Genomic DNA, 15,687 nt, shown 5'->3' with positions numbered 1-15,687 from the left:
CTAACCCTAACTCACTTAACCCGCCCCTAAACCTAAAGTCCATCACTATCGCACACTTACCTGACTCGCACCCCACCCTAACGTCCATCACTATCACACACTTACCTTACCCACACCCTGACCCTAACGTCCATCCCTATCGCACACTTACCTTGACATGTCAGTGTTCTCAGCATCGGGACTGTCAGCTTTCAATCATCTCCGTTGTTGATCTTCTGGTGTCGGTGTTCTCATTGTCGGCGTTGTGGACTTTTGGCGTTTTCAGGTAGACCCATATATATATATATATATATATATATATATATATATATATATATATATATATATATAAATCACTCCTGATTCCCATCCGTGAATTTGTAACTGTCACTTTCATCTCTCCTGCCAATAACTGCAGCTTCAGTTTGTCTGCATAACTTTCAACACTTCTCCATTGGCTCTTGATGAAGCAATCAAAACTCCCACATTTTAGGTATGGCCCAATTGAAACTTTTGCCATATTCTCCTTTTGCCTGGTCCCATAATGGTTACAATTCAGTGCACAGGTCACATATGTATCTGTAACCCAGAGTTGCAGGTTCCCAGCCTTCCTTAAAATTTTGCATCCATATTAATACCATCCATTAGTGCAGAATTTGCCCATATGCGTCTTCTACTGGTTCAATCTACCTTAAAACACTAATTGTTCATCTATTTAGTTAATTAGTTAGTTATTTAGTTAGTTAGTTAGTTAGTTATTATCTTTTTATTTACTATGAAAATCTGACTAAGCACAAGTCCCATTCAGTGGAGGACTGGAGGGAAAAAGATCAGCATAAAATATATTTTAGCACTTAACAACAGTAACAAATTAAACATTTTAAGCATTACTTTGCAGGTAATATTCAAATTTAAATAATAAAAACATTTATCATCTACATTAGAAGTTATATTATCATACATCAGTCAAGGACATTTTAATGTAATAGCTGGAGATAAACAACAATGTTAATGACCATGGGATCAGTATGTATATCGACATAAATGAGGTTGGATGTCAGCAGACCAGGAAGAGAAAATAGTGGTGCAGGTAGAAGAGTACAGGTAAAGAAATGAAACAAAATATAAGTAGAAAAAGTTCTGATAGTAGAGACGGTGTGACAGCAGCAGATCTTAGGAGATGAAATGGTTTATGAGGAGGTATTAGTAGGAGAGGATTCACGATATAAGTTAGTTGGAACAGCACTACTGTAAATAAAATAAAGAGAGAAGAAGAGACAAGGGATAAGAAAGGTGAGAGAGTCAAGGTGATTAATAGAGGGAGTGGTAATGGAAGAGAAACTGAAAGAAGGGTGAGTTTAGTCAAGATAGCCATGAGGAACTTAGGTGTTGTTTCAGGTTGTGCTTTAAAATTCTGGTAAGGTTTTCTTGTTTTAGGTTAGGTGGGATGGTGTTCCAGTGCTTAGCAACATAGGTTGGGTAAACTGGTCATCTGCAGGAAGATAGGTAAAAATAAAGGTGGGCATAAAGCATGGTGGCAGACATAATGGAGAAGAATGTAGGTGTAAATGGAAGAGTAGGATCTAGGAAGGGGGGGCAATGTAGGCCGGAGGGTGATGTTTATGGTTAAAAAAGAAGGGATTACAAGAGATAAAGAAATGGCAGAGTGACAGCTTTGGTGGCTGTAAGATGGGAAATGGTCTAGAACAGAAGATAAAAGGTGTTTAATGGGAATACTTGCAGGAAGAAATTACACATCAGCTAAAAGAATTGGATAAAATACAAGCAAAAGAGGGATGATGGTTTGTGGATAAAGGGGGAGCTAGATAATAAACTGCTAAAGTGGAACATAAGAGATTAAAAGAAAATTAGCTGAATAGGTAGAGTAATGGTTGAGGAATAAGGAAGGAGAAGAAAATTTAATAAGGATAATAATAAGAATTTTTGGAAGAAGTATTATGCTGACATACAAAATGTTGGAGAGTAAACAAGAAATATTTGGAGGATTAGTTAGGAGAAGTTTTAGATTAGGAAGAGAGGTGGAAAATTGATAGGCAGGGCGAGGGGAGACTATGGAAGGTATGACAGAGTACCAATTGACTTTTATGAAAGAGTGGGTATCCAAACTAAAAGAGTACTTAACGGGATACATAATGAAGTATTAGACAGTGCATAACTCACAACTACAGAGAAAGACACAATATAATCATAACATTATGTAAACAGATGGGAGGAAAAGAGGATACAAAAACTATAGGCCAATCTCCTAAGGCAATATGGATGGAAAAGTGTTTGTGAGAGTGTTACTGGAAAGAATGCAGAAGATATTACCAAAGCTTATTGAAAGTAGCAAAAGTGTTTTGTTAAAGCAAGGCCATTTACAGAAAAAGAAGGATAGAGATAGCCCTTATGTTCATAGGACATACTTATGTATTTTTATGGAGGGTGTACTATGAACAGTGACAGGAGAAGGCAGATGATTAAATGAGGTTAGGACATTGTACAAGGTACAATGAATGAGCTTGATTGTCAGAGGATGATGGTCTAAGGAAGTAAGGTTGGAACGTGCATAATGGGATGCCCCCTCTCTCCCGGATTGTTTTTGGTGCTCAATGAGTGTTTAGTGCAAAGGATCAGGAGTGCATTGAAGAATATCAAAACTGGGAAACAAATATATATTTTCCTGTTTGTAGGTGACTGAATAATGATATTAAAGGGTGTATGATGTGAGCTGCCCAAAATCCTGACAGCATTTTACAGATTTTGGGGGAGATGTAAGGCTATGCTGTCACACAAATAAATGAGTAGTTTAGTTGATGGGGAAAGAACTAGGAGATATGTTTTGGTACCACTAGTGGTACCACTAGTGGTAGGAAAGAAAAAAGTACCTTGTCTTAAGGATGTATGGGACGCTGAATGAAATGAGGGAAAAGAACTGGAGTGAAGTTAGAGATGGGCCCCCCTGATGTTAGCTGGGTTGATAGGGAAAAAAAATCTTAGAGGAGAATAGATGCAGTGCATTGTTTGGAGCCAACATATATTATGCACAAAGGAAGGCATATTTTAAGAATTCCGCAAGGAAAGGAGCCAGGGGGCATATAACAACTTGACACTGTGATTCATATGCTGAGGAAAGATGGAAGGGATCTCCAAAGGACGGCCTGAGAATGGAAAAGAAAGCAGGGGAGAGGGAAGCTGAAGAATTTAGATGATATCTAATAGAAATAAATGTGACTCAGCAACTGAGAGAATGAGACGTTGAATTGGATGCAATAGGATGAGGGAAGTAAAGGAGGTATACAGGAGTACATGAAAGGTTAAAAAGGAGCATGGATGAAAGGCTACAGAAACATAGTGGTAGAAGAATAGAGTTTGGAAAGATGCTAAGCAAGGTTTGAGGCAAAATTGTGAAGAAGACAGAAATATTGTTATATAAATGGGAACAGCTAGGGATAAATGCTATTGAAGTCTTAAGAGATGAGGTGAATGAAATTGATCAGTTATCTTTTAAACAGATATGGCAATGGTATGGTGTCATTAAAGAGACTGGTTATTTTACAGAAGATAGTTAAACAGGTTCAAGAGGAAGAAAGATGTAGGTTGGGAGACAGAAGAGATATGATGACAATGGAGATAGGGAAGACATAGAAGGCAGCTGTGAGAAATGAAAAAAGGAAGGACTGGGGAAATAAACATATGAAGACTAAGGCAGCAACAAAAGCAAGGGAGAGGTTGAAGGATCAGTGGATTGTAGATGATGTAAAGTGAAATGATGAAGGGATTTGGAAAGAGTTGTGGAAAACATTAGTAAATAATATCACAACTGAAACTGTTTCTAATATGAAGCTTCTTTGAGTCATAACTGATAATAACTTAAAATATGATCACTACATCACTCAAGCCATCAAAAAAACTCATGACAAGCTAGGCTTCCTCTACCGAAACAAACATTATTTTCACTGACACCTGTCTTCATTTGCTGGGTCTACCAGACCCATGTTAGCCTCCTCCAGGCACACTTGATACATGTGTGAGGTCAGTGAAGAGATTAAGAACACTGGTGCAGCATCACACTGCTGGTGGGTAGAGTGCCCTAGACCCACATATGCGGAGGTGCTCACATGAAACTTACCCAAACCTCAAAGGTCTTCCAGATACAGTCCTCCAAAACTTCACATGCACACAAACAAGACAACTCCCACCATAACAAATAAAACTATATCTCATAGTGTCTCCACTACCAAGCCCATAAGGTGTAACGCTATGCAATCCAAAGTTTTGGTCATAGGAGACTCTATTTTAAGACACACTAATGTCCTAATGTCCTCACACCAGGCAGGATAAAGTTACAGTTAGTTACCTGTCAGGGGCTAGAATTTGGCAGCTCATGCAAGCACTCAGGTCACTAACCCCCAAATACTATTCTGACTCAATCATAGTACACGAGGAATAAATGACCTGAGACATACCTTCCTGGGCAATATGAAGAGAGACATGACTGAGCTCTCAGATTATGCTTCACAGAGAGTATGAGCCTGGTATTGCACAGCATTCTACCATCTCCAAGGATGATGCCACAATACCAACAGAAAATTGCTGACTTTAATAATTTTCTGAGCTACTGGTGTCATTCCAAAGGGTTCCAATATTTGTAATCTTGGGAGAACATTGTTGACAGACCACACTGCTTTGCCAGAGATGGTCTTCACCCAGCACCACTAGGGTTTTGGATATTGGCCAAAACTTTATCTGTTATAATCCCTTTTTAGGCATTGCCAAACAGATTGACCTTTCAACTTAATAGAAGCTGCTCAGGACAAGCTAAAGGTGTTACTACTCAATACTAGGAGTCTCAGCAAGAAACTGCATTCCCTAGAAGCTCCGCTCACCCTGGAGAATGCTGCCATCTGTTACTGAAACACCATTCAAATCCAAGGAACCCACCCCCAGTAGTGCAAGGTTATAATGCCTTTCACACATTCTGAAAACCCACTGCACATGAAAAAAACAAACAAAGGAGGTGTATCCATGTAGATAAAGGATAAGCACACCTCAAGATTGGTCAAACAATATGACACATTTGAGCTACTCCATGTCCAACTAACCATAGGAAACCTCCCTTAGAATATCCTTGCTAGCTACAGGCCCCCCACCATGAACTAGGAAAACCATACCTCATACTTGAATTTACTAGAATTACTTACCATTCAGCCCATTACCATACTCATCAGTGATTTAAACTACCTTCCATTAACTGGGAAGCATGCATGACCACTAACTTGCAGGTTCAAAGATTTCTAGAATTTGTCATTGCAAATGCCCTGGAGAAACTAGTCTGCACTCCCACTGTGCGTACAAATATCCTAGACCTGGTACTCATAAATATGGGAGAGTGTTGCATACCCACCTCCTAAGTGTGATGTCCTCACTGGTAAGACCAGATCACAAAGCAGTCTTCTTTGAAATAAATATAACACTAGAACGCCCTCCTAACCCCAAAATCTTTTAGAACTTTTCTAAGGCAAAATACCTCCTATTGAGTGATGGCATAGCTTATTTTCCAGCTTCCCCAAACTCAGAAAACACAGAAGCCTATACGGAGGTATGCAAAAAAAGTCCTATATGACTATATAAGCAACTGCATAGAAACAGCATCACCAGACCAAAATAAGCCTAAGGCAAATTGCAAAAACAATGAAATGAAATATGCCCAATCCAACTCGCATGAGGTTCAAAAGCTGACAGTTTAATCATATAAAAAGACAAAAATGAGAGCTTTTGTCCCATAAAAAGAGATTTCATCAGATTAAAATCCATAGTGCAGTACACCTTGCAAGGTACCCTCCCACTTTAATTAATCAATTAAAGTCTCCTTAGTACCCACAATACTAGTTGATCACAGATCACCTAGGGAGTAATAAGGGCTTTGTCCCTCAGTGGCATGGGGCCTGGGTTGAGTCTAGAATTTTGTGCCATGAAAGATCCAACCATCCTTGACCTCCTGTTTTTTTTTTCTTTTGCAGAACAAATGCTTTTACAAATGCCAGTTTAAAGGAGCTAAGCTTTCATCAGTAGGTGCATGATAGGTTTATATCCCAAAATATTATTCACCTCTGGAGTAAACTTCCACTATCTGTTTAGCACAGTATCAACCTTCCTACATTCAAGGTAAACCTATATTTTTTAATGGCAGCCTTATTTATTTATTTATTTATTTATTTATTTATTTATTTATTTATTTTTTTTTGCTAGTCTATCTTGTGTTTCCCTATTTGAGGTTAGAAAACACTTTTAAATATGGTTTATTGAGTGGGCTTGAAATGGTCTATAGAATGATTGCTTAGTGCTAACCAATGATCCTATGGTATGGCTTCATCATTTTAAAATGGCATTGTCTGTGCACCTGCCTCCTAATGAGCAAATCTACAATATAATTACCATTGCCTACTTTTTATGATAGTGAAAGGACCCTTTCAAGCTGACAAGAGCTTATTCTGATGAAATATATGTTCTTAGGCAAAATATAAGAAAACTTTCTTTGCTGTTGAAGATTTATGGTAAGGGATTCTTTAACAGTAAGACTGCTCAATAAGAGTAATACACAAGGGCTGCAGACATGATCATCCCTCTTTAATTTTGTACATGCTCTTTTCCTGCAGTATATCATATATGTGTAGGCAAGTTCACAGATGACACTAAAGCTGGTACAATGTTGACTGACCTGGGTGGCCAGAAAATGTTTCCAAGGTCGAATGAATTCCTTATTTGCCTTGACATCTGAAAACGTTTCCTCCTATAACACCAAGAAATACAATGCACTGCACGTTGCGTTAGTAATAGAAACTATCTGTATTCATGTAACAATATAGAATCAAGTTAAGTACCAAGGTGTCATAGTTGACAATAACCTTAGTTTTGAAGCTAATACTGATAGTAAATCAGTGGCTGAGCATCATAAAAGGTACCATGCATCCTATCTCATTAATGCAACCAGCTGTAATGTTGTCCCTTTAAAAGCCATCAATGTAACTGCAAATAAAATGTTGTTCAGATTTTTATCTATAGCACTGCATACTGAAAGGATGGATGTAGTGCAGTAATGCCTTATTTGTGATATATCCTAGAACACAGTGTCATTTACTGAACACATCTCCATCCTGGTACCTGAATTATATCACTTATTTCCTTAATGATCACCATAACAGCTCTGCCTACAGTAAATTCAGAGTGAAGTTATTAACATTTCTAGAGAAGGTGGCTACTTGTACATTCTTTAATCCACCTCAAGTAAAATAAACTAACTGAGCAAAACTCTAACACTAACAACTTGTCCAATCCATCCTTTCCAGAAGCAAAACACTGCTCCTTAGAATTTCCATACCCATCACAACAATGTTATTATTTTCTTCTTATCACTGTACTACTGAACTACTTTTTCCATATTCTGCTTTAACACTCAGGCTCTGCATTGGATCAGTCCACTACACCAGTTAATAAGCATAAATACATTAATAAGATCCTTACTTTTTCAATGATGCCTTATTTTGTATGATTTGCTAGTTTGAAATTTAATTTTGTTTATTATAGGCTCCATAGGGTTCTGGACTTTGCCCTAAGAATGTTTCAGAATGCTAGGCACTGTTGGTGTCATTTTCATGTCTAATGCGTTTTCAACCAGAAATAATAATGATGTAATTAAAGTCAGTGAATATGTCATTAAGGGAAAAACATTTCTTTGGTAAGAGGGGCCTGTCACTAGAATTGATTACCTTTGAATTTGAGACAAATATCTAGGTGAATGTGTTCACATGCCTCAGGTTAAGACCAATTCCTGTCTCACCCAAATAAGCTTTACACTGAATGACTGCAGGGCAGACTTATAACCACTAGCTTCCCAGGACTTCATCCATCTTAGTCTTACAATAATGCTTTCCAGTAATATCTTAACAATAGTAACTGATCTTTGGCTGAGCAGGTGATAGTGATCACAAAATTTGTGGCAGCTACAAAAATGAGAGCCCTGGTATCATGCAACTCCCAAACTTCTTGCAGCAAAGTTGAATATCATAAGAATATTGAATACCTTGTTAGATTAATTTATGCAAAATTTACCTTAACATTTCATAGTGCTAGACATTTAAAAAAATAAGCAGCAGGTTTGTGCAAGGTGATGTCCCTTAAGGTTCTGTTCCCATACAGTTACTATATGTGTAAAATAAAGAGGCAAAAAAAGATGTTGGAGTTATTCAGAAACATTTAAATGCTGCACAATGGAGTTGTTCCAGCAGTATGTTTGAATTCAGCCATACATCCATGTTCAGATGGAGCTATCTGAGGAATTATGTTAGAGGTTAATGCAGCTCTAACAAATGTGTCTCTACAGGAGACTGTAATTGCAGCTGCTGTGCCCAATGGTGCATGACATCACCCCCAGAGGAACACGGGGGTATGAATGGAGAGATGATAATTCGGCAAGAAAAAGAGAGCAGTATTGCTGGAATTGAATTAATCAACAAGTCTTGGTGAGTACATTCACAAAGTGGACCCTTTTTTTCCCAAAATCTCATGAAGACGACACTGATATACAGGCTGTATTTTATATAGCATATATCATGAAAAGAAGTAGATTAAAAATAAAAAATAAAGATAGCTGGGTGCACAAAGCCCAGAATAAAAAAAGGTGCCAATCCTGGTAGGTGCACTGGTGTCAGGACTGAAAAAATAGGTAGTGTAGAATCCGCAAGACATGGAAAAATACCTACAACAGGGCTAGAACAGGCCCAGGGGGAAAATGGCCCCCCGTTGTAGAAGGAAGTAGCAGTCCACAAAAATCACAAAAATTGATAGGCCAAAAAAAGAGCCATAAAGATGATTGAGAGGACTACTGAAGATAAAAAATAAATTATGTATTGTTATTATTATGCAAGACGCCCAGGATTTTCAGACAGAAGATATTCAAAAAGACTAAGAAAGAGATTAGAAGAAAGAAAAACACTTACACAAGAAAAACTGTCAGAAGCTTCAAATAATTTGTGTTCATTAATATAACAGATTTATGAAAAACATTATATAGACCAAGAAACCTTGGGCTGTTTGGAAAAATAAGCAACTGAAGAAGTGCAAAAATATAAAGTATAAAATTTAGAGACTTTTGAAATGTATAAAAAAGAAATACAGACATGGGAAAGAGATATCTGATATGGTGCAATGTTCTTGCAAATGAGAAAGCCAAATTAATCAACACAAAAAAGGCATCCCCAAAGATATTCAAAGAGAAATAAAGATAAAGGCAGCCAGATATGGGAAAATTAACAATAAAACAAAATAAGATCACAAAGAGGGACAGTAGAACATAAGATTAGAAAAGTAGAAGTAAAAAAAATAATAGATGAAGTTATTGAATACTTGCAAAGTAAAGGGTTTAGTGCAGAAAGTCTGAAGGATTTAGTGCAGAAAGTCTAACACAGATTACATCACAGCATGAGAAACAATGAGTTCCCAAAGTAAGGAAAAACAGGAGGAGCAGGAGACATCTGAAGAATAAATATGGACAAGGAAAAGAAAAGCAGATTTAATATGGTGCAATATTTATGCAAAATAGAAAAAACAAAACTAATCAGTACAAAAAGAGCAGCATCAAAGATATTTGAAGAGAAATACAGGCAAAGACATCTGGACATGGAAAATTTTAGAATACAAAAAAATAAGAAAACTAGGAAAAGTAGAAAAGAGGATAGGTAATGGAGAAATTAAAGAAATACTAACTAAGGTTATGGATTGCCTGTGAACTGAAGGTTTCAGTGTAGAAGAACTAACTCAGAAAGCATCACAACAGGATAGAGCAATGGATGCCCGAATTAAGGAGAAACCAGTGGAGTGGGAAACATCTGATCAGTTGCCATATGAAGATACTTTGGAGTCTTCCATAGGAAATAAGAACAAATGTTCAGCTAAAGGTGCACAGCAAGAGAAGGAACAGGAAACTCTGGCAACTCTGATGCAGTCAATGCTGTATAGTGATAGTCTAGTGAGCTCTCATATGACAGATCAATGGATGGTAAAGGACGATGCTCTGGAACATTCTACAGAATGCCAACAGGAAATGAACAAAGAATGTGCCCTCAGTTTAGAAGAAAATGATCTACAAGAAGAGTTGCTTGATTTAATAGAAATAGACAGATAATAAGATCAATGAAAGAAATAGACTACAGAAAGTCAATAAAACTTCCAAATTTAGAAGATTGATAAAACAAATAAACACAGTAATGAGGACTGTCCATAAAGATTCATGTGATATAACTGAAGTAAATAAGATATTTTACTGTGCAGCTAAATTAATAACAGATAAAGTCTTACCATAAAAACATGGGATAGTAAGGGAAAGGAAGGTCAGAAATCGAATACCGTTATTGAAGTATTAATTAGAGAAAACTATAAAGCAATTAAGAAAAGTAGTGGCATTGTTAGAAGAATATAGAAGAGGGAGCAGGGCAAGAAAACTACTCAGAAAGATAAATGTGATAAAAACAATGTGCAGTATCATATCAGATCAGGATCTATCATGCACTATAGCAAATAATAAACAAAAATATCAGCACAGGTAGGCAAACTTAAAAGATATGCAGATAAATGTAAAGGAAAAATACAAAATAAGCAATTTACTAATGACCCAAAAATGTTTTATGGAAAATTAAGAAACAAGGCAAAAGGAATTGAAACACCACCAAAAAAAGATGAAATAGATACATTTTAGAGAAATAGCTATGAAGATGCTGTGGAACATAGCAGAGATGCTAAGTGGATAGAAGAAGTAAACGAAAGAATAAGAACTTCAAATGTACAGGATGTGAAATGGGATGAAGTAATGGTTAGAGAGACTGAAACAAATTTAAGAAAGGCTCCTAATTGGAAAGCCCCAGGGCCAGATGCAGTACCTAACTACCGGCTAAAAGTATTAACATCTTTACATGAAGATTTAGCCATGAGTAAGAACCAGCCTGGTTAACAATAGGAAAAACAATACTCCTAATTAAGACTGAACCTGCAAGCTATCCTAAAAACTATAGACCAATAACTTGCCTTCCAACAACATATAAACTATACACTGGAATTGATGACAACAGAGTTTATAGTCTTTAAAATAAAAAAGGGTAATAAAAGAAAGTAATATGGAACACAGATCATAAGGTGATAAATAAAGTCATAGTGGAGAACTGTAAAAAGGGGAGGAATCTAAGTATGGCATTTATTTATTTATTTATTTACTTGCAGTTGTTTAACCAGGATAGTCCACTGGGCCTAAATAACCCATTTTCAATGGAGTCCTGGGGAGAAAAGCTCCACATACAGATTATACAGAGATTATGTTCCACAAACAGATTATACAAAGATTATGTTCCACACATAGTTTACATGAGGATTATAGAGAAAAACATTATAGAATTGTTGGTTAAAAGTTAGATCAAAAAGTATCAAACAAGTAAATGAGGCAAAAATACTAAAAGAGAAGTAGTATATATATATATATATATATATATATATATATATATATATATATATATATTTTTTTTTTTAGTATTTTACTAAAAATTGCTAGGTACAAATAAGGAGTTGTATGCTAGAAGCAAGCATGAATTTGCTAGCTGGGAATTGAGAAAAAAGAAAGAGGAAAAATTGTTGGGAGTAGAGAGTAGGTTATGAGGGATGTGAACAGGAGCATTCCCATGAGGATGTTAGATGGGAGTGTAGTGATTTTTTAAAGTATGGGAGGCTAGCAATTGTACGAATGGAGGGGGGAAGGGAGTTCCATAGGCGTGCTAGTGAGAAGGACAGGAGGTTTTGTCCTGGAGGGTGTAGGGGTCTATAAACTTCTATGAGGTTTTGATTGTTAGATCTTAGAAGTCTTTGTGTTTGATGCATTTTAAAGGTAGTTGAGAGAGAGGGACAGAGGGATGGCTGGAAAATGAGTTTATGTGCATAGGTGAGCTGAGTGTAGGAGAGGTAGTTGGGAAGCTCTAGCCAGTTGAGTTTGTAGAGAGGTTCACAGTGATGGTTAGATGATTTGTTACTGGTGGCGAATCTGGCTATTTTATTGTAACAAGAGGACAGTTTGGTTTTCAGAGAAGATTGTAGGTTTGTTAGAAGAGGGGCACCATAGAGAAGGGAGGGAAGGAGAAATGTGGTAGAGAGAGTAATTTTGGTAGTTGAGGTGAGAAACCGATTGTGATGGCAGAGCATGCCTAGTTTTTGGTGTGTTTTTTATATTTAGTAGTAGACGGGAGTTGAATTTGAGCTTGTCATCGATTTGGACCCCTAGTAGTTTGGCTTCAGATACCAACTCAAGAGATGTGTTATTTTGGCTGGTGATGGAGAATAAATTATTATCAAGGGTATTAGTTTTGGAGGGGGTAAATATCATAAGTTTAGTTTTAGCAGCATTGAGTGCAAGATGGTTGTCTTTCATCCATTGTTCTGTGGTGGAGAAGGCATCTTGAGTAAGTTTTAAAAGAGTTGGGATGGATAAGGCAGCACAGATGATTGTGGAGTAATCTGCGTATTGAATAATGTTTGCAAGGGGGATAGAGCGGAAAAAGTCATTAATGAAAATATTGAAGAGGAGGGGGCCCAAAACAGAACCTTGTGGGACACCTGTGGGGGTGTTGAGGAAGGAGGAGGTGGCTTTTTTCTACTTGACGGCATGTTGCCTATTGGAGAGATAGCTAGTAAACCAACAGAGGGAAGAGGGAAAAAGGTTTAGGTTAGATAGCTTAGTAAGAAGTAGGTTATGAGAGATAGTGTCAAAGGCTTTAGAGAGATCAAGTAGGATGGTAGATACAGTGAGGCCAGAATCTCTAGCTTTAGTCACAGTTTCAAGGAAGGATAGGAGGGCAGTCATAGTACTATGATGGGGTCTGAATCCGTGCTGTGTAGGAGTTAGTAGATTGTTGTCCAGGAGATGGGGAAGGAGTTGAAGATGGATACATTTCTCTAGGACTTTTGAAATGGGTGAAAGGATGGCGATGGGATGGAAGTTGGTAATATTAGTATTGGTTCCACCTTTATGCAGTGGAATGATGCAGGCTTTTTTCCAGATTTGAGGAACAATACTTTCTTGGATCGAGTGGTTAATTAGGATACTGATAGAGAGGGCAATGGCTTCAGCAGCTATGCTGAGGTAGTATGAGGGAATGTTATCAGGGGCATTGGTGCATGGTTTTAGTATCTGCAGGAGTTTTTTTATGGTGGATGTAGGAATAGGTTTGATGAAGAATGGTGGGGGAGGGGAATGAGTGGGAGAAGTTGGGGGAGGAGAAGCATGAGGAGAAGTGGGAGAAGATGGAGGCGGAGAAGCCTGAGGAGAAGTGGGAGAAGTTGGAGGGGGAGAAGCAAGAGGAGAAGTTGGAGACGTTGTAGGGGGAGAAGCCTAAGGGGAAGTGGAGGTAGGAGAAGGATTGTTATTTGAAAAAGAGGAGGTAAGTTTAGAAATAGAGTCTATGAAGAAAGAATTGAATTGGGTAGCAAGATCAGTGTCATCTATATTTGGGCATGGGATTGGGTTTTCTGTGTTTCCAGGTTTTAAGAGGGTAGTTATACCTCTCCAGAACTTTTGAGGGTTGGTTTTGAGGTTGCTTTGAAGTCGGGTGAAGTAGTTACGAAGGTCTGCAGAGATAAGTTTTTTAACTGAGTTACGAAGAGTTTTGTATTCATTGAGGGAAGATGTAGATTTGTTCTTTTGATATTGTATCCAGGCTTTGTCTCTAAGTAGCATGATGGTTAGGGTGTTTATAGTTAACCAGGGGGTGGATTGCCTTTTTATTCTTTTGGTTTTTAATGGAGCATGAGAATCTAGAAGGTTTAGAAAGGTAGTATTAAAGTGAGTGATTGCATTTTCAAGGGGTAGAGTTTTTAAGGGGTACCAGTTAAGAGATTTTAGGGTGTCAGAGAAAGCATCTGGGTTAAAGTTTCTATGGCATCGGGTAGTGATGTAATTATGAGTGCCTTGTAAGGGAGAAGGAAGACGTCTAGTGAAGATAGGAAGGTGGTCACTGAGGGAGTTAGGTATGGTTCAACTATCTGGGTAGTAGTGAGGGTGGGAGACAAGAATCCAGTCTAGGATGTTGCCACTGGTGAAGTCTTTGCATGGTCTAGTTATGGAGTTGATGAGTTGAGAGCAGTTGTATAGGTTGATGTTAAGGGAGTGAGAGGGGGATTGAATGGAGGACCAGTTAATATTGGTATCTCCCATGATTATAGTTTCATTATTGATGTTAGCTGAAAGTCAAGAGAGGATGTCTTTGAGTACTGGGATATTGTCTCCTGGGGGAATGTAAAGAGAGGCAATGTATATATATATTCGTGTTTGTTTAGCTGGAGATGAGCCAGTATTAATTCAGCATTGTGAAACTGGGGAATGGCTTTATCATAGGGTGTTATGCATAGGGAGGATGAGTAGAGTAGAGCTACTCCACCACCCTTTTTATGGGTTCTATCTGATCTGATGATAGAGTAGTTAGGTGGTACTATCTCTGAATCTTTTATATGTGGTTTTAGCCAGGTTTCAGAAATGGCTAGGATGTCTGGTTTGTTGTGAAATAGCCAGGCATGTAGATTTGGAATTGTGTTAGCTATGTTTTGTGCATTAAGAGATGCAAATATGATGGATTTAGATATTGAGGAGGGGTGGTTTGGGCCTGGGTTGGGGTGTATATCACCGGATAACAGTATGGAAGTTAGGAGTTGTGTTAAGTAGCAGAGGTATTTGAATTGTTTTGGTTGAGAAGTGTTGATTAATAGATTAGTGGAGGATATGGGGTGGTGAATGTGTATAGAGGTTTTATGAGAAGGGATTCGTTTGTAATGAAACCATAGGATGTGGTTAGTGGGATAAAGTTCAGGAGAGATGGAGCTGGTATAATAGGTATGTGATGTGTGGAGATGGTAGGTTGTGTGTAGGAGTAGGGTGTGGTTGAAGAGATAGGGCTGGGTGAGATGGTAGATGAAGGTAAGGTTCAGAAGGAGTAGTAGTTGGATTGAAAGGGATGGATATTTTACGAACATGGGGTTTTAATAAGCAATGCAGGAGTTGAGTAAGGAGGTGGAGGAATGGTGATGTGGGTGTGATATGAATAGAGGAAGGGAAAGGAAGAGAAAGGGGTGGAGCTTGGTAGGTGTGGAGGAAGTAGGTGTGGCTATATGGGTATAACTCTAGAGGTAGTGGGGGTGGGTGGGAATTGGGGGTAGGGTAGGGGACCAGAGTGAGCCCGCAGGGCGAACGGAGCCGGGAAAAACAAGAGAAGAGAGATCAACAGCAAAAAAGTATCAGCAACTGCTGTTGGTATAGAAAGGAAAGCAGTTATAGTTGGTATAGAACCAGATAGGGACAAGCTCTTTGTATGGTTGAAAGAGCTGTTTGAAGTGGGTTAGTTTGTGTTGTTCAGGGGGAGAAAAAAGCCAGATTGCTGTACAGAGAAGAAAAACAAGAAATACAGGCTCTTAAGTGAGTTAGTCAGTTTAATAGGAGGGAAGCCAGGTAACATAGATATGCACCAATGGTTGGGTAGTAGGTGCTACCACCTGGTGGTAGGAAGGGAGAAAGCAGGTAGCCAGGTGAGCAGGTCACATACAACTTTCACAGTGAAAGTATGTGGGACTGAGGTGCCTGGGGGGAGAGTGGTCCACATGTGGTTCACTGTAGGCTGCTGAATCACC

This window comes from Protopterus annectens, chromosome 3.part0 (genome assembly GCF_019279795.1).
Source record: "Protopterus annectens isolate FY-2018-M chromosome 3.part0, PAN1.0, whole genome shotgun sequence".
NCBI lineage: Eukaryota > Metazoa > Chordata > Ceratodontiformes > Protopteridae > Protopterus > Protopterus annectens.
The sequence above is the reverse complement of the archived record's forward strand: the minus strand, read 5'-3'. Positions refer to the sequence as shown.